Genomic DNA, 18,543 nt, shown 5'->3' with positions numbered 1-18,543 from the left:
GGTGGTGATGGTGGTGGTGGTGGTGGTGGTGATGGTGGTGATGATGGAGGTGGTGATGGTGGTGGTGGTGATGGTGGTGGTGGTAGAGGTGGTGATCATGATGGGCTTTTGTCCTTGTTTTTCCTTTTTACTAATGGATAGGAGCATTTAGGCTGACATGGGCCTGATCAAGGAACTTGACAAAAGATGATTTGCCTATGAGTCTCTAATGGTAACTGCAACAAATGCTTCTCCAAGACAACCTTAACTTTTCTAGCCTCAGCTAGGCCTGTCTAGAATTTAGGCCATGCCAAATGAGCTTTTAGTGCAGCTCTCAGACACCAAGAAGAAGGTTTCTTTGTGCAGATGATAGCAGTTAGCACAGTAACTCAAAACTGGTGGAAGCCCAGAATACAAGAGCCCATGGAGTATTCATTCATAAATGGCACGTGTATACCACACACACTCCCATCAAAGCTCAGGGGCCATCATGGAAATGGGGCCAGCCAGAGTTGGACCAAGTGGTGTCATCTGGATGTGACAGTATTTGTGAACTCATGAACTCACAAGCAGCTGTGGTTGCCTGCACAGGATCAAGTCGGTTACTATTCCAGCATGGACGATGGAGGGACTCACAACCCCCATCCATAGCCGAGAAGCTATTGATAGTTGGTGGCTACTGGGGAGGAAGAGTCAGTTTTTTTAAGGATGTGGCTCCTGTTGGGTCCAACTATGCTCCAATGGTTGATGGAGCTTCCCCCATACACTGGGGATATATGGGAAGTACAAAAGGATCTCAGTGGGCTATTTTTTTAAGGACAGTCATTTGGGAGGAGGGGTGGATGGGAGAAGTTAGAGGTAGGAGTGAGGACGATTACAATCAGATTCCATGGTACGGAGTGTACCATGGTACCACGGTACATGTATTCAAAATGCTTTAGTGATAGAGTTGATCTGAGCTTCCATATTTTCTTCTTTTAGGAGGTTATAGGAAATTTCATCAGGGCTGGATTGTCATGGAGTATTCCTAGCACACCTTTAATATAGAAAGAAGTTGTAGTCCACTTTACAAAGAGTCATCCCAGTCAACTTTGCAGATAATTTGTAATCTTCAAGATTATATGTCTGTGGGCTAATGTGTGTCTCAGTGGCCAGTGTTTGCACAGCAAGTGCACAGTCCTGGGGTCAAATTCCCCAGCAAGGAAGACACAGACAGAAAACGCCCTAGGGGGCTTGTGTTTGTTTGTTAGTTCGCATGTATGAAACAAGGTTTCTCACAGGCTTAGAACTCACAGAAGAGCCTAAGCTGGCTGGCAGGTGAGCTGCAGGGACCCACTAGTTTCTGTGTTCCCAGCACTGAAGTTACAAGCCTATGCCACAATTTCTTGAGATATAAGTTCTGGGGATCAAATTCAGGTCCTTGGGTTTCCGAAGCAAACACTTTATCAACTGGGTGACCTCTCTTCAGCCTGCAGAGCATGTTTTAATTTGCTGGCAGACTGCCAAGCTTTCGGGAATAGAAGGGCAGCTTCCTCTTTATTTGAACATTTGTGCCTAAAACCCTTCAGGATACCTGTGTACAGTTCCCATTCAAATGGAAAAAACAACCAGTGGATAAATGATGAGCTTTCTAAGTAACTTCTTCATTTACCTGATGATGAAAGATTGGCCAGTTTAGAAGGTAGATACTATTCATTATAATAAGAAATGCTGGTGACTAATACATATACATCTATGGTGTCTCTCTGTGTGTGTTATAAGTTTCCCATTATATAGATTCCCTGGACTAACATGCACCTTACAAATAGCATGTTGGGGTGTAGGGGCATGATTCCTAGGTGAGACATTTTCTACTTTTTCATGTCACCTCTCACATTTTCCACCCTTCTGTGTTCTTCTCCTCTATTCCCTTTCCCTGTCAGTTCCTGACCCCCCCCTAGAAGCTGTCAGGAGCCCAGCAGGGAGGTGAAGGAAGGTTTTCCTTAGGCTGTCAGGATGTAAAGCTATACTTACATATAAAAGAGAAAACCTGGGCCTTGGGCAAGCTGGCTCAGTGTTTAAAGAACTTGCCACCAAGCCTGAAGATCTGAGTTTGATGCACATACTGGAAGGAGAGTGGTGATTCCCGTACTTCGTCCTCTGACCCCCACACACGTGTGAGTGCCCACACATGAGCGTCATGTACTTGCAACACACATGCACACAAACTAAGTAAATACAAATCTACATAAAGTTTTTTTGGAAAAAGAGGGAACAAGCCTGTTTGCCTGTTTGGTTATATTAGCATCTCATCATTTTTGCAGAGTACTAAATGATGTGTGAGTATCTTTTTACAAGGTACTTTGTTTTGTGACTGAATTTTCACTCAGTCCTGATCCAGTGCTATGTAAGGGGAAGAGGATCACCTAAGGATCCAAATAAGAATAAATCTTCCAGAGAGAATGAAGCAGAATGTTACATATGCTGTGTGAAGAGATCAACCCTAGCAATTCTTAGTGTAAGACTATAGAAAATGTAGCAGTAACGAAGCATACTATGTGTCTCTGTTAAGGTTTTATTGCTGTGAACAGACACCATGACCAAGGCAACTCTTATAAGGACAACATTTAATTGGGATTGGCTTACAGGTTCAATCCATAATCATCAAGGCAGGAGTGTGGCAATAATGAGGCAGGCATGGTGCAGGCAGAGCTGAGAGTTTGACATCTTCATCTGAAGACTGCTTGCAGAATACTGGCTTCCAGGCAGCTAGGATGAGGGTCTTAAAGCCCACAACCACAGTGACACACCTACTCCAACAAGGCCACACCTCCTAATAGTGCCACTCCCGGGGCCGAGCATATACAAACCATCACACTATGACCTGTAACACCTGCATGTACATACATTAATCTTTAAGCTGGAACTCATGGCTTTGCTTTTGATATTTCCCCTGAGTGCTACTATGACTCTGATATCTATCTCTCTCACCTCTCTCTGTTAATCAGGTCCAAGCCATTCTGTATTTAGTATTGTAGCAGTTTTTAGTACACCATCTCTACCCTGCATGGTGAAACCAGGGATCTCTAGGTGACCTGTGACGTGGCATCATTTCAGATGCAAAGAGCTGACGCTCCACATCCAGAGAGCTGCTGTGTGTGTGGCCAGGTTGGTCCTTGCTTGCCCATCACTGGAGCCCTTTCTATTTCTGACTCACCAGGTCCCATTTGCTGTCACTAACCCGCCACCCTGTAGACTTCTTTCATTAAGGCTTTAAAGAGCTAAGAAATCAGTAAAATTACCTGCAAATATGTAAGAGAGCAGCAGGACATTTTTATTGTTATTTCTAAAATGCTTTATTGAGCTCCCAGGAACAGAACAATATTTTATTTACGAATTTAATATAAATGCCACGAATTATATACAAAAACACACAAAACCCACGAGCAGAACATTAACAGTACTCAAGTCCCTCACGGCTTAATTTCACCAATATGTTCTGCCTTCCGTGGGAAATTTTTCTTTGTGATTGTTTCCAGTTTGGTGTGAAAACAATGTTGACTGAGCTTCTGCTTTATAGAAGGCATTGAATCTATGAGAGCACACAGGACACATGACTGCCCCCATCCTTTCTCAAACTCCATGTGACATAGCCCTTCTTAATGTGTGTGGGAAATCTGTGTGTCATCCTATATTTTAATTATTTTACCAACCCAAAGTTAAGCAAAGGACTCAAGGACATTTTTAAAACATCATATGGATGATGCTTGTTGGGGTGGGAGCCTGTGTGCCACAACAGGAATGTGGAGGTCAGAGGACAACTTTGGAGAGTCAGTTCCCCAAAGCTTATGTGGGTACCAGAGATCATCAGGCTCCTGCAGTTAGCGCCCTTATCCACTGAGCTGTCTCACTGGACCACCTTGTACCTTAGTGTTTGGAGTATTAGTGTAGAACAGATACTGTAAATGTGAAACCTGAGGGCCTGCTAGTATTCTGTATCGGGCATGGCACTACTATCTGATGGGCACACAGTCTCAGAATCCTTCTCAAGCCAGCACCAGTCTTTGGTGGTACCATGTATGAGGTTATCCCTCTCTAAGGAATGTACTGAATGTGTGATGTTGTCACCTACTTAGGATGGGTGTTATTGAGGCATTGACTGTCCTGATGTTGTCTGGGCAACATGCTAGCTAATGTAGAGGGCTGGTACTGGGCCTGCCACTGAGCCAACTGCCTTCTTCACACTGCAATTTCATCTCATAAATACTTCCGAGAACACTGGGAAGATGGCTCAGTGGTTACGAGCAGCATGCTGTTCTTCCAGAGGATCTGAGTTAAATTCACAAGTATCCATATCGGGCAGTTCACAATTACCTGTAACTCCAGCTTTAGGGGATCGAATTCATGTGCGTGTGCATGTCCACACACACACACACACACACACACACACACACATACACACACACACACACTTTTTTTTTTTTTTTTGCTATTGGCATTCTCTTCAGGAAATGTTCCCCTGTGCCTATTTGCTCGAGGTTCTTCCCCACTTTCTCTTCTATTAGTTTTAATGTATCTGCTTTGATGTGGAGGTCCCTGATCCACTTGGACTTGAGCTTTGTACAAGGAGAAAGGAATGGATCGATTTGCATTTTTCTACATGTTAACCGCCAGTTGAGCCAGCACCATCTGTTGAAAATGCTGTCTTTTTTCCACTGGATGGTTTTAGCTCCTTTGTCAAAGATTAAGTGACCATAGGTACGTGGGTTCATTTCTGGGTCTTCAATTCGGTTCCATTGATCTACCTGCCTGTCACTGTACCAATACCATGCAGTTTTTATCACAATTGCTCTGTAGTACAGCTTAAGGTCTGGGATTGCGATTCCACCAGAGGTTCCTTTATTGTTGAGTATAGTTTTGACTATCCTGGGTCACATACACACTTTTAAATAATAAAAATACATTGTTAAGAATGAAAACAAGCAAACAAACAACTCTGTGGGATGTGGTTGGAGAGATGACTCTGTACATGACAGCACTTAGTGCCCTTACAGAGCACGGGGGTTCAGTTCTCAGCACCCATGGTGAGCAGCTCACAACTGTAATTCAAGCTCTAGGGGATCCAGCCTTTTCTGAGCTCCATGGGTACTGCACTCACACACATCATACATTCACACAGACACAGACACATGAATAGATTTTTTTTAAGGTGCCAGAGAGATGGCTCTGTGGTTAAAGGCACTTGCTGCTCTTCCAGAGGACCCAGGTTTGATTCTCAGTAACCTCATGGTGGCTTACCACCATCTGTAACCAGTTCCAGGTGATCTGACTTCAGCAGGCACTATGCACACATGTGCTGCACAGGCATACATATAAGAAAAATATCCATACACATAAAATAATCATAAAAATATTGTAATATCTTATTTTTAAAAGAAGCCCTTTTGTGGGGTAAAAGCTGACATGTCTATGCCCTGTAGGAGATAGTTCTGGATTTGTTTTGTTTTGTTTCTGGTCTTACAATGTCATACCACTTTCTGGGGAGACCCCGACAGAAACTGTGGCAACATATAACCTAGGCATGGAGTAATGATTCCTAGGGTCAGGGCTGAGAACCATCTAAGCAGTGTCTGAAATGAGCTTATTGGTGTTCTACTTTTGTCCCTCAAGTTCTGAGAGCTACTATAGCTTGGGGTGTGTATGCATATGTGTGTGTGTGTGTGTGTGTGTGAGACAGTGTGTGACAGTGTACATGTGTGTGAGACAGTATGCATGTGTGTGAGTGTGTATATGAGTATGTGTGAGAGAATGTATGTATATGAGAGAGATTGTGTATGTGCATGTGTATGTTTGATTTTGGTTTCTTTGTTTTATAAGCAAAAATGTAACACAACCTCTCTTCACACATGAAAACTTAAACTCACCTAGGTAGATTGATCTGCTCAGGGTTATACTAACCAGCAAGTTGTCGAGCAATCTTAGAGTCACATGGCAACATTTCCGCCTTCAGCCAGTGTTCTATTCTATCTGGGTACAGTGACAAGATTCTTCTCAGAATTGCGGGTGCAGACCAGGGCTTCAGGGCTTAATTTCCAGACAACTGAGGAGGATGTTATAGTTGTAATGATAAGAATGGACCATGGTCCATCATTAGATATTCAGGGCTGGAACAAAGGGCTTTGCCATGCTGAAAGAGGGGACAATGTGAATGGCCGTCTTGCTAAATTCTTTTCTCTTATTTAAATCTGGAAGGAGAGAGAAAGCTCCTTCCACTCTATGAAATTCTGTACCATATTTGCTACATAGAATATGAGCAAAGCAATCAAAGTAATGTTTTCTCCACTGAAAACATTAGAGAGGGGTAGATTAATGTATGTTTTTTTCCAGCTATACAATGTAACATATTTACAGAGAATCATTGGAAGTCTCAGAAAGTACAATGAAGGAAATGTTGCTCACAATTTTAACAAGAGACTACCATTGCCAGCCTCCCGTGGTGATGCTTGCACTCCCATTATCCTCTTACTGCAATGAAATATAGTAGTAGCATTCTGTTGTACTCGCCTGAGATCTGCTTTGCTTTATCTTCTTAATTTATTATTGTTTGTAGATGTAGCTTTTAATATACATTTAAGTTGCAAATTAATACAGTGGCTGTATGTCTTTATCCTAGCTAGTTCCCAATAAAAATAAAGAAAGACCAAGATTTGTTTTAAGGCTTCACCTCAATATCTGGACAGTCAGATGACTTATATTAATTTCCCTAAACTAATTTGGCTACCTCTCAGCCAATTTCCCTCATGATATTTGAATTTGAATTTTATTGTTGGTCTAGCTCCTTGGGCTTCAGGTGGGTTTCCATGATCCTTTTCCAGACCCCTTCCTCTGTGGTTCAAACTTCAACTCCTCCTCTCTTTCTCCTTCCCCTGGCTGGTGGAAGTCCCGCCTTATTCTCTCTTCTGCCCAGTCATGGGGTGATCAACATTTATTGACAAGCAGAGAACAAATAGTAAGAATTGTTTACACAAACTTGAGACAGTAGATTCTCATCCTTCTCCTTCTCCTTCTCCTCCTCCTCCTCCTCCTCCTCCTCCTCCTCCTCCTCCTCCTTCTCCTTCTCCTTCTTCTTTGGTTTTTTGAGACAGGGTTTCTCTGTGTAGCCCTGGCTGTCCTGGAACTCACTCTATAGACCAGGCTGGCCTCAAACTCAGAAATCTGCCTGCCTCTGCCTCCCAAGTGCTGGGATTAAAGGCATGTGCCACCACTGCCCAGCTGAGGCAGGAGATTCTTGACCTAAGCATTATAATGCCATGTCCAGACTGAAACAAGATGTGAAGGCAGAGAAATCAGCATGTGATCAGCAGAATGACAGCATTTACATAGAGCACAAAAGCATTATGCCTACAATTTTCCATTATCATATGTGTGTGTGCATGTGCGCACGCACACACACCACATGCAATGGAAGGGTTCACATGCATGGGTGCATGTGCATATGAAAGGCAAAGGTTGATGTCAGGAATTGTCATCTGTCATTCTTCTCCCTTAGTCACCCACAGATACAGGAGCTTCTCAGTCAGATCCAGACCTGGCATACAGTGAGTCTCCTTGGCCATCTTGCTCTGGGGATTGTCAGAGACTGCCTTCAGAAGCTGCAGTTACATCATGACCATGTGGCTTTCTATGCATCGACTTCTCAGGGTCAAATATTGCTGTCACTGGGTGTGTCATCTTCAAGCCATCCCCATCTTGTGACTTTTGTTGGTTTGTTTAGTTTTTATTTTGAGACAAGATCTTGCTGTGTAGTTCAGGCTCAGGCTGCCCTAGAACTAACTCTCTGAGATCCTCCTGCTTCAGCCTCCCAAGAACTGGAATAACCATCAACCATCACTGTGCCAACTTCACAGTGCATTTTCTGCAACTCACTACAGATAGCTTTTGGCCATTAAAATATTTTTGGTTTTGTTCACAATACAACTACATATTTACATGACATACGAATTCATGTATGCAGCACGAATGATGGATCAGGCAAAGTGGCTGACTGCCATATCAGACAGAGATCATTTCTTTGTGTTAAGACCATCGAAGACCTTATCTTCCAGCTACTTCACAATACTCAGTTAATTACGGTCAACCATAAATTCTGCTGTGCTACCGAGCATTGGAAGATGTTCCCATCAAACTGTAGCTCTGTATCCACCTAGATGGACACTAGCTTGGCTGAAGCATATACACATACCTTGGCAGTTGTCAACTAGTTCTGCAGTCAACACTGCAGTGCAGACAGCTTTCTCATCTGACTTCAGGTCACTGAAGTAGTAGGCACTGGGATCACATGGCTATTCTGTTTCTAGCATCCTGAGGAACTCCTATATATTTTTTTGGTCACAGTTGTATTTGTTCACATTGCTGTGGAAGCTTCCTTATCTCTACATCTTTGCCCACATTTATTTGGACTGTGGGAATTCTTTATATATCTGGAACATTAAATTCTCAGGGTTACATGTACTGCAAGCATCATGTCCAGTCTCTTGTTTGCTTCCTTTCTTTGGGGCAGTGACTGCTGTGCATGCAGTATTTTCTGGGCATGCTTAGATGCCTCATCTATACACAAGTGATTTTTCTTCATTTAACATCAAAACATAAGCATGTTCCAGTACAATGGCTAACGGCACTGAATGTTTGCACAGCATCATTTTATAGGCACACCTATCTTTGAACATCTACCTCATGCCATTTCCAAGGCTGGGTCGATTTTCTCCCTTGCTGGACCCCCTTATTGTAACAATCTCTTCTTCAGCATCTTGATGCTTAAAGTTTTACATGGTGTTTCCTGAGTTAACAACGATAGCTACTTCCTGAATACAAGTTGAATTCCTGTGTCAAAAGAAAGAACCAGCCCTGCCAAATTGACTTTCAAAAGGTCAGATCATTTTGTCTTTATTTCCAGGTCACGTGGACTGGCTATGCCAGGAGTGCTCCCAGATCTCCAGGGTGACATAACCACGGTCTGTTCTCCACTCGCACCTCATCTCAATGCCAGTTGTCACAGCCTGTGTTGCTCAAGGCACTTAGAATCATACCCTGGCTTCACACTTTCTTATAGAAGTGATTAGTGTCATATCTGTTCACATTTCCTTGGCCACAGCAAATTTTATGGTCCTAACGTCTTATGGGTCAGTGGATGCCATCTGCCAGGTGCTCAGGAGAAAAATCACAATTGTGAACAGTCTGAAGTCCCAGAAAGAGGTGGAGGAAGTTTCAGTACACCATAGCTTATATATAGATATAGATATAGATGTAGATATAGATATAGATATAGATTAGATATATAGATACATGTGTGCCTTTATTTAAATATATATATGTAAATATATATTTAAATTAAGAAAGAGGCTCAGGAGTTATAGCTCAGTGGGAGAACATTTGCTTAGGATGCACAGGATGTTGGGTTTAATCTCTAATATCTAAAAAAGAAAGACAAGGCACAAGGAGAGGAGGGAGAATAGGAAGGGGAGGAGGAGGAAAGGGGAGGAGGGAGAATAGGAAGGGGAGGAGGAGGAAAGGGGAGGAGGGAGAATAGGAAGGGAAGGAGGAGGAAAAGGGACTCAGTGTGAGAAAGTTTGTCTTCGGGGTCTGTCCCTTTAACTTTCTTCTCTTTTGTGTGTGTATGCATGTGCTCATGTTTGTGTATGTGCATGTGTGTAGAGGCCAGAGTTTGATAGCAGGTGTCTCCTCAGTTCATGTCTCCCTTACTTTTTGAGGCAGGTTCTTTCATGGAACCTTCAGCCCACTAACTAGGAAAGACCAGCTGGCCAGGGAGCTTCACAGATCCTGCTGTCTCCACCTCTCCAGGGCGGGATTCCTGGTTGTGGCACCACACCTGCCTTCACTTTGCAAGGCAAGCACTTCTCTCCTTGAACGAGATCCCAACCCCTTTTCTTTAACTTTCATTTTTAAAGAATTAAACATCTGAGGTTAAAAAATATAATACATAAAGTCCCTTATGGCCTTCCCTCAACTTCCTCTAGTGAGGGCATCTTGTATAACTATAGTACAGTGTGAAACCAGGAAATAAACATTAGTGCATAAAAAACTGCTTGTAATAGCCACTTGGGGTCACCTTCTAGTCACTCTCCTTGAGAGACTGAGGGTTGAAACCATTACACCGAAAAATAAACCTCTTGCTTTTGCATCAAAAAACCAAACCAAAATAAACAAACAAAAAAACTCCAAAAACAAACAAACAAAAAACATTGGTGCAAAAATGGAAACAGACTACAGACCTCACCCAGGGTCCACCTAGTACTGATACTTCTTTGTGTGTGTTCCAGTGCAAATTTATTTATTTATTTATTTATTTATTTATTTATTTACATCTACGTGGATATCTTCACTCACATGGGTTTGGTTTTATAGAGGCCAGAAGAGGGTTGTGGGATCCCCCCGAGTTGAGGCTACAGATGTTTGTAGGAGGCTCAGTTTGCCCCATGGGTGCTGAGATCTAAACTACCATTCTTCAGATGGCTCAGTGAGCACTCTTAACTGACCAGCCCTCTTCCCAGTCCGTCTGTACTGTTGGCCAGTGCATCCCTTCTTTCATTGTTTTAACTCTATGAGATTTTAATCTCTCCACAGATTCTTGTAACTAACAACCTGATTAACTTCTCCCTCTCCACAGGACAGCCTTCGAGCCTCTTCGTGTTTGTTCCACTGCCCTTCGGTGTTCCACTGGCCCCTGACTCTGTAGCTTCGTGATAGTAACTATGTTGAAGAAGTAGAATTGTGCAATGTTCGTTGTCTTGAGAGTGGCTGTCGTACGTGGTATGCTTTACTCTTCTTCATTTCTACAGCAGTCTAAGGCGTGGACCTACGATTGTCTTACCCAGGCCCATGTTGAAGACATGAGGTTGTCTTCAGGTTTGGGCTATCACAAGTAAAATCTTGCTGAATACGGGTTTATATATCTGCTGTGGGTCAAGAGGGAAGCTGTCAGGTTGTGTGGTAAGTACATGCTTAGTTTTATAAGCGACGGCCAAATCTTTCCAGAGAATGTAATATTACATTCCCAAAGAGATCTGGTTTCTTTGCATCTTTCCAAGAACCTAGTGTTATTATTACATTTCAAAATATTTTAGGGGCCTGGGAGGTGGCTCAATGGAAAAAGATTTCTGTTGTAAGAGGGTGAGGAATTAGGTTTAGATCCCCCAGTACCCATGAAAATGCCAAGTGAGTATGCATGGCAGTCTTCTTGTAATTCTAGTGCCCAGGCAGTGACCATAGTGGATCCTAGGGCGAGCTGCTGATTAGACTAGCTAGGTCAATCAGTTCTTGGTTCAGCAAGAGAGCTTGCTTCAATACACAAGGAAGAGCTTGATCAAGGAAGACACAACTGTCCACCTCTGGCCTTCACATACACATGCACACGTTCATGTATACAGCATGCATAACCAAAATTTTTAGTTGTTTAATAGGTGCACAGTGAGATCTTATTATATTTTTAATTAATTTCCCTAATGGCTAACGATGTTGAACACTTGTTAATGTGTTTATGTGCCTACTGTTTCCCCTTTCTAATGAAGTGTCCTTTCCCGCTTACTAATTGGCTTTTGTTTTCATATTGGGTTTTGAGAGTTCTCCATCTCCTGCAGATACAGGATGTTGGCCAGGTATACTGCTCGCAAGGATTTCCTCTCTGTTCGACCTTTGTTTTTTCATCTTTTTAACAAGATCTTTTGCAACAGTTAGGTCTCTCTCTCTTTCTGTCTCTCTGTCTCTGTCTCTGTCTGTCTCTGTCTGTCTCTGTCTCTCTCTCTGTGTCTCTGTCTCTGTCTCTCTGTCTCTCTGTCTCTCTGTCTGTCTGTCTGTCTGTCTGTCTGTCTGTCTCTCTCTCTCTCTCTCTCTCTCTCTCTCTCTCTCTCTGTGTGTGTATGTGTGTGTGTGTGTGTGTGTGTTTACTGTCCAGGTCAGAGGTCAGTGTTGAATGTATTTCTCATGCTCTGCTCTCCATTTATTTTTTTGCGACAAGGTCTCTCATTGAATTTAGAGCTTACTATTTAATCTGGACTAGCTGGTCAGCAAGCCTTCAGCATTAACCTATCTGTCCCATCCCCCTAGCACTAGGGTTATAGACACAGGCACCATCATTCTTGTGTCAGCTAGTTTTATGTCAACTTGATACACACACTAGAGCTATCTGAAAGGAGGGAACCTCAATAGAGGAAATGCCTCTATAAGATCAGACTGCAAGACATTTTCTTAGTTAAGAATTGATGGAGGAGGGCATACCTAGGCTGGTAGTCTTAGGTTTCAAAAGACTGAGCAAGCCATGGTGCACAGGCCAGTAAGCAGTGCCATGTTCCATGCAGAGACTCTTCATGGCCTCTGCATCAGCTCCTGCCTCCAGGTTCCTGCCCTGTTTGAGTTCGTATGCTAACTTCCTTTAATGATGCACAGTGCTATGCAAGTGTAAGTCAAACAGACCCTTTCCTCCCCAACTTGCTCTTTGGCCGTGGTGTTTCATCATAGCCATAGACACCCTAACTAGGGAAGTGTGCAACCTTTTGTGTGGATGCTAGGGATCCAAACTTCAGGACTGCATGCCTGTGTAGCAAACAGTTTGCCCACTGAACCTTCTCCCCAGCCTCACTTTACCGACCTTTTTATGGATTGTGGTTTCGGTTCCACACCTTTACCCCCCACCCCCCCCGCCGACTCCATGTGCCATATTCTCTGTGTCCAATCTGGAATCCATTTGATAAGAGATTTTTGGGATGGTGTCTGTTTCAGCGAGGCACCGCCAGCTGACGCCCTCTTCCGCTCAAGGATATATCCCTCAGAACAAAAGTCCTCAGCACAGGAGGAGCTGTCTGGGGAGTGGTGTGTGTGTGTGTGTGTGTGTGTGTGTGTGTGTGTGTGTGTGTGTGTGTGTAGGGAGCAGGTAGTCTTTCTGGAGATATTTTTCAAATGGGACATTCAGTGATGTGAGAATTTATTCAATCGACCTTAAGGCCAGCCTGACTGACTTGCAAATGCTTGTTCACTGGACACAATCAAGGCTAGAAGATCTGCTTTGGTCCAGAGAATGGCACTGGGAGAAAGGAAACAGAGGATACGTCTCCACATGCCCTGACACCTGGAAAGCAATACCTCTCTGATTGGCTGGACAGTTAAGCTCTGGCCCACAAGCTCCAAGCATTCTGGTCAAGTGGTTTAGTGACTCACAACCACAGTACCTCAGAAGACTGTCTTAGTATTTGGTGGCGGTGGGGGTATCCCAAACACTGAAATTATCTTTTTAGAAACAGACACAGAGCCCAAGCAAAAGGCTATCATTTAGCATGCTGTCTTTTGATTTTTCTCTCATAAATCAACTAATTTTTTTTTTTTTCCGAGACAGGGTTTCCCTGTATCGCCCTGGCTGTCCTGGAACTCACTCTGTAGACCAGGCTGGCCTCAAACTCAGAAATCCGCCTGCCTCTGCCTCCCAAGTGCTGGGATTAAAGGTGTATGCCACCACCGCCCAGCAAAAAATATGAAACACTTCACGAATTTGCATGTCATCCTTGGGCAGGAGCCATGCTAATCTTCTCTGTATCGTTCCAATTTTAGTATATGTGCTGCCGAAGCGAGCACAAAGATTTGTTTATTTATGTATTTATTAAGGTTTATTTATTTATATGAATACACTGTAGCTGCCTTCAGACACACCAGAAGAGGGCATCCAATCCTATTACAGATGGTTGTGAGCCACCATGTGGTTGCTGGGAATTGAACTCAGGACCTCTGGAAGAGCAGTCAGTCCTCTTAACCGCTGAGCCATTCCTCCAACTTCAACTAATCTTTAAGGTACTAAAAAGGATTCTATGATCTGGTACAAATCTGATCTTTCTTAACATTCTCCTGTAGGTAAAGGTCACAGTGTGTGTATCTTTTGAAATTCCAAAACTTTAAAAACACACATTTAAACATATTTTGCTTTCAGTAGAACTAGATTTAAAAACCCCCAGTAAAAGCCTCAGTTGGGTGTAGTGGTCCATGCGTGTAATCTTAGCACTGTGGGGCATATGCAGCAGAACTGTGGGTTTGAGACTAGCCTGGACTACAAAGTGAATTCTAGGCTGGGCCTAGTTAGGGTATTATTGCTATGATGAAACACCATGACCAAAAGGAAGTTGGGGAGAAAGGGGTTAATTTGGCTTACATTTCCACAGCACTGTTCATCACTGAAGGAAGTCAAGGCATGAACTTTGATACAGGAGGTTTCCCTACTGGCTAGCTCCCCATGGCTTGCCCAACCTGCTTTACTGTAGAACCCAAGACCACCAGCCCAACGATAGCACCACCCTCAGTGGACTGGACCATGCCCCGTCAATTCCTAACTAAGAAAATGCCTTACAGTCTGATCTTATAGAGACATTTTCTTCATTGAGATTCCCTCCTTTCAGATGACTCTAACTTGTGCCAAGTTGACATAAAACTAGCCAGCATGCATAGCAAGACCCCATCTCCAAAAAAAAAAAGGAGATAAATAAAGCTCTGTAACAACCATCAGGATCTAGAATCATATCTAGTCCATATAAATTTAGTAGGTTTGTGTGTGTTTAATTAAAATGTATGCTGTACTTTATTTTCAGATAAAAATAAAGGATTATTTGATAAGTTAAATATTCTTCTTTTTTTTAGTGTAGAATAGAGTTTATTCAGGGTATGGGAGGGAAGTTAAGAGGTTAATAGAGGCAGAGAGAGGGAGAGAGTAGAGAAGTGAAGCCTGGCCATGACCACATCGAGGGAAGATGGGAAGGGAAATGCCCAAGGCAAGAGAGAAAGAAGAGGGAAGCAGGAGTAAGAGAGAAGTTAAATCTTCCTGCAATCACGTTTTCAACTCTGTCGTCTTTACTGTTTTGTAAGTAGCTCGAATCCATTGCTATCTTTTTGTGTGTGCTGAAATATATAGAGCAATATGTAAAAAGACCCACTGTAGAACATTTGTGACCTTACCTTTATCACGAGTTGATTGGAGGAGCAAGCAGGTCTGGAGGCAGAGGGATGGATTCAATGACTTCTTGAGGTCCTTGGCAATGGGCTATGTCTAGGATTATAATTATGACTATGTTTATTTATTAACATTTCTACTGGGCCATTTTAGTTGATTAGCACAATGCAATTACACAAAAAAAATATGCAGCTACAAGTTCTGGGAAGTCTCTGCATTGCTAGGAATGTCTAGATATGATATCATTTCTGATTTTCAATGATTTAATTAAAATAAACAAGCATACAATAGTCTCAGTATATTTTATAATATGATGAAGAACTACATCTAATTGCTGAAAATAGGGGCAATGAGAGTTAGTAATCTCAAGTTCTTGGCTAATTACTCCTCAGGCCCTTCTCTATCCACTGAGCAAAAGAGACACATTCTGGCAAGTTGAAGGAGCTGGAATGGGGGTGTCTCTTGGTGGTGGAAAGTGTGCATAGTAAGCCCTAGGACCACCAACCAAGACAAGTTTGAATCAATAAAAGGGAGAAGGGAATGGAGATATAGCCTAGTGGGAAGCATGCTTGCCCAGCACACAGTAAAGATTTCCAGCATCATATAAAACTGGCTGTGGTGGGGGACACCTGCAATCCAAGCACTGGGGTGGTCGGAAGTAGGAGGGTCAGAGTTCAAGGCTGTCTTATGCTTGCACGGTTGGCCTGAGTCTCTTTGCTTTTCCCCTTTTCTGTGTCTCACAGATTCATCCTGCGGCCATGGACTCCCAGAAGCTTCTTCGGGAGGAAGCCAGAGGGTAAGCTTAGCAGTGAGCAGAGCAACCCAGGAACTGCAGTGCAATAAAGGACCTAAGGCATTCCTGAAATGCTCCATGAGAGACCAAGGCTCCTGCAGGAGATTTAATCCTTATTGAAATACAAATTCCCCTCAAAACCTTGAATTTTGCACAGCAAGTTGTTTAGAGTACAGGTTTTTTTCTGAGGGCAAGGTGGGTTTCTCTACAGAGCCTTGACTGCCCTGGTCTCCTGGAACTCAATATGTAGACCAGGCTGGCCATGAACTCTCAGAGCTCCACCCACCTCTGTCTCCCACGTGCTGGGATTAAAGGCATGCACTCCTAAGCCTGGCCCAGAGGACTCGCTCTTAGCACAGGATATGAAGACCCCTGGAAGTCACTAGTACCGGGTGGGGGGAGGTAGATCAGTGAAGCTGTAACTGTTTTTATAATTATAAAAATAATAATTCATTTTTACCTTGCTACCTTTCTCTTGAATACAGGGTGGAATTTTCTAAAATTTACTTGACATGCGATCCTGCAGTACTTTGAGTATAGATACAATATGTATGTGTAGCAGTCTCCTTACTAGGCCAAACACTAAGAAATTGGAAAAAATGCAAAACAATGCCATTATTTTAATACATTTAAAAATATTATTTCATCTAAGTATGTTAATTGTGTTAACACTCAGTGGGTTATATCATTATTTTTAAATAAAGTGCTAGGTGAATACTGTAAGCTTTTTTTCCCCCCTCAGTTTTTATTTCTAATATAGAAAGTATCAAAAGATAAACTTATAACCAAGAGCTCTTTGGGGGGCCTCAAGGATGGAAAGGAATTTGAGGACCACAAATGTTTTTTGCAGAGGCCTGCAGTGTGGATGGGTGAAGATGCTTAAAAGATGCTCTCTTCCACCACAAAGGCCATTACCATCTTAGGCAGAGGAGCCGTGTGTGCCTGCCGTCAAGATCCACCCTGCTGATGATCCTCAGGAAAAAAGAGTGGGGGTAGGGATTATTAGACAGTTAGACCCTTACCTGAGATTCCACCACTGCTTGTAACTCTCTCCCTGCTGTTTGTAATTCTGCTCCAGTCACATGTGGTCTTGGGGGGGTGGTGCTAGAAGGTATAATGGGGTAGGGGAGAAAGGACTTACTCATGTTCCAGCAGGTAACAACCCCCCCCCCCCATGCACACTCTTGTAATACATGGTCAAATTATTGGTGCACCAAGTTAGATTGGGTGAAATCATTATTTTGGTCTGTTGTTGTGACATTTTGGGGTGGAGAGATATTTGCTGATGTCTCATCAGGGGATGTTAACACAACAAAGGAAACCCCAGAAAATATTGGGTTCCCTCACCTCGTTTATAGGTTGAAAATTGATGCCCAATGAGGTGAGATAGTTTACCTGGTATCTAATTCTTTAAAGTACCACAAATTGTCATGGCTGATTATAAAGCAATGATTCATTTTGCCGTCAAAAATGGACTTTGACCTGAGCTTGCTCTTTTCCTGGGTGTCGTCTGGGGCTTCAGCGAGGGTGGTTGCCATGTCTGAGAGCTGGATCAGCTGAGCTTGGCAGGAAGCATTCTCTCTCTCCTCCTCCCACCAGGCTCTCTTCACAGCTCCCAGGGCTTCCTCACAGAGCGAGCCTCTGTGCAAACACCCAGCATTCTTCCATTTAGAAGTCCTGCTGCTCGTGAGATCAGTCCAGTTTCAGGAGGAGGACAGCTGGTCTCCTCTCGACTAGAGGAGGATGAGAAAGGAGGAAGTTCTGTGCTTCTGAGGCTGAAGAATATCTCAACGGCCATAAACACCCAAAGGGGTGTGCACAGCTCAGAGTCTGAAAAGGAGGACCCTGAGGAATGGACTCTGGAGACAGGAGAAAACTTAAGTCTTCCTTTGGTTTTGCTTAGGATACACAGCAGTCCTCAGCGGTCTTACTGGCCAGTTGCCTGTGGAGATGGGCTGCTCTCCAACAGTGGTTCTCAACCTGTGGGGGTTGAATGACCCTTCCACAGGGGTCACATATCAGATACCTATATTATGATTCATGCATTATACACACATACACTATGATTTATAGCAGTAGCAAAATGATAGTTATGAAATAGCAATAAAATAATTTGATGTTGGGGGTCACCATACCATAAGGAATTATATTAAAGGGTAGTACAGCAGTAGGAAGGTTGAGAATCACTGCTCTAGAAAGTTCCATCATGAAGCAGAAGTCTTTTTCCCTTTGGCCCCTATGGGGTGGCTACACTCATTTGTTGCTTTAGGGTGGCGCTGAGAAAGGTTTGTTCTTGTCTTTTGCATGAGGCTCTAAGACTGATTTACTCTTGGGGTTTCTTTGATTCCATGTTTGTGACTCTTGAAAGTTTTCTCTATTTATAAGGCCCTGTGTATGCCAGGTTGTCAATCACTTTTCTGCAACTGGTCTGCATGGCCCACTTTTGACCAGTATTCTCATACATATATACCACACACATACACACATACACACACACACACACACTCACATATACACATACTCACACACACATACTCATACACATATACCACACACACATTCACAACACACATACCAGGTACACATACCTCTGACACACTCATATACACGTACACACATACACACATAGATACAAACACAAACAAACATACATACACACACACACATGCACGCCAGCATTCTTGCTCTTTTGTACATCCATGTACATTAATAATGTGCCATGAAAAGCATAGAAGCTTAGCTCAGTGGTACAGCCCCTGGCTAGCAAAAGTGAGGTCTGTCTCAAAAAACCAAA

The 18,543-nt window shown here is 43.1% G+C and overlaps 1 non-coding gene across 1 annotated transcript; it reads right to left on the bottom strand.

Moving 5' to 3' along the window:
- Positions 1-13,489: 13,489 nt before the first annotated feature.
- On the bottom strand, positions 13,490-13,596 carry LOC116071558. The gene has a single exon (XR_004110969.1). It is a non-coding gene; the product is annotated as a U6 spliceosomal RNA (small nuclear RNA).
- Between the last annotated feature and the right edge of the window lie 4,947 nt (positions 13,597-18,543).

The sequence above is a fragment of the Mastomys coucha genome, unplaced genomic scaffold (genome assembly GCF_008632895.1).
Source record: "Mastomys coucha isolate ucsf_1 unplaced genomic scaffold, UCSF_Mcou_1 pScaffold22, whole genome shotgun sequence".
NCBI classification, from domain to species: domain Eukaryota; kingdom Metazoa; phylum Chordata; class Mammalia; order Rodentia; family Muridae; genus Mastomys; species Mastomys coucha.
Note: the sequence above shows the minus strand (reverse complement) of the source record. Positions and strands in the feature narration are given on the sequence as shown.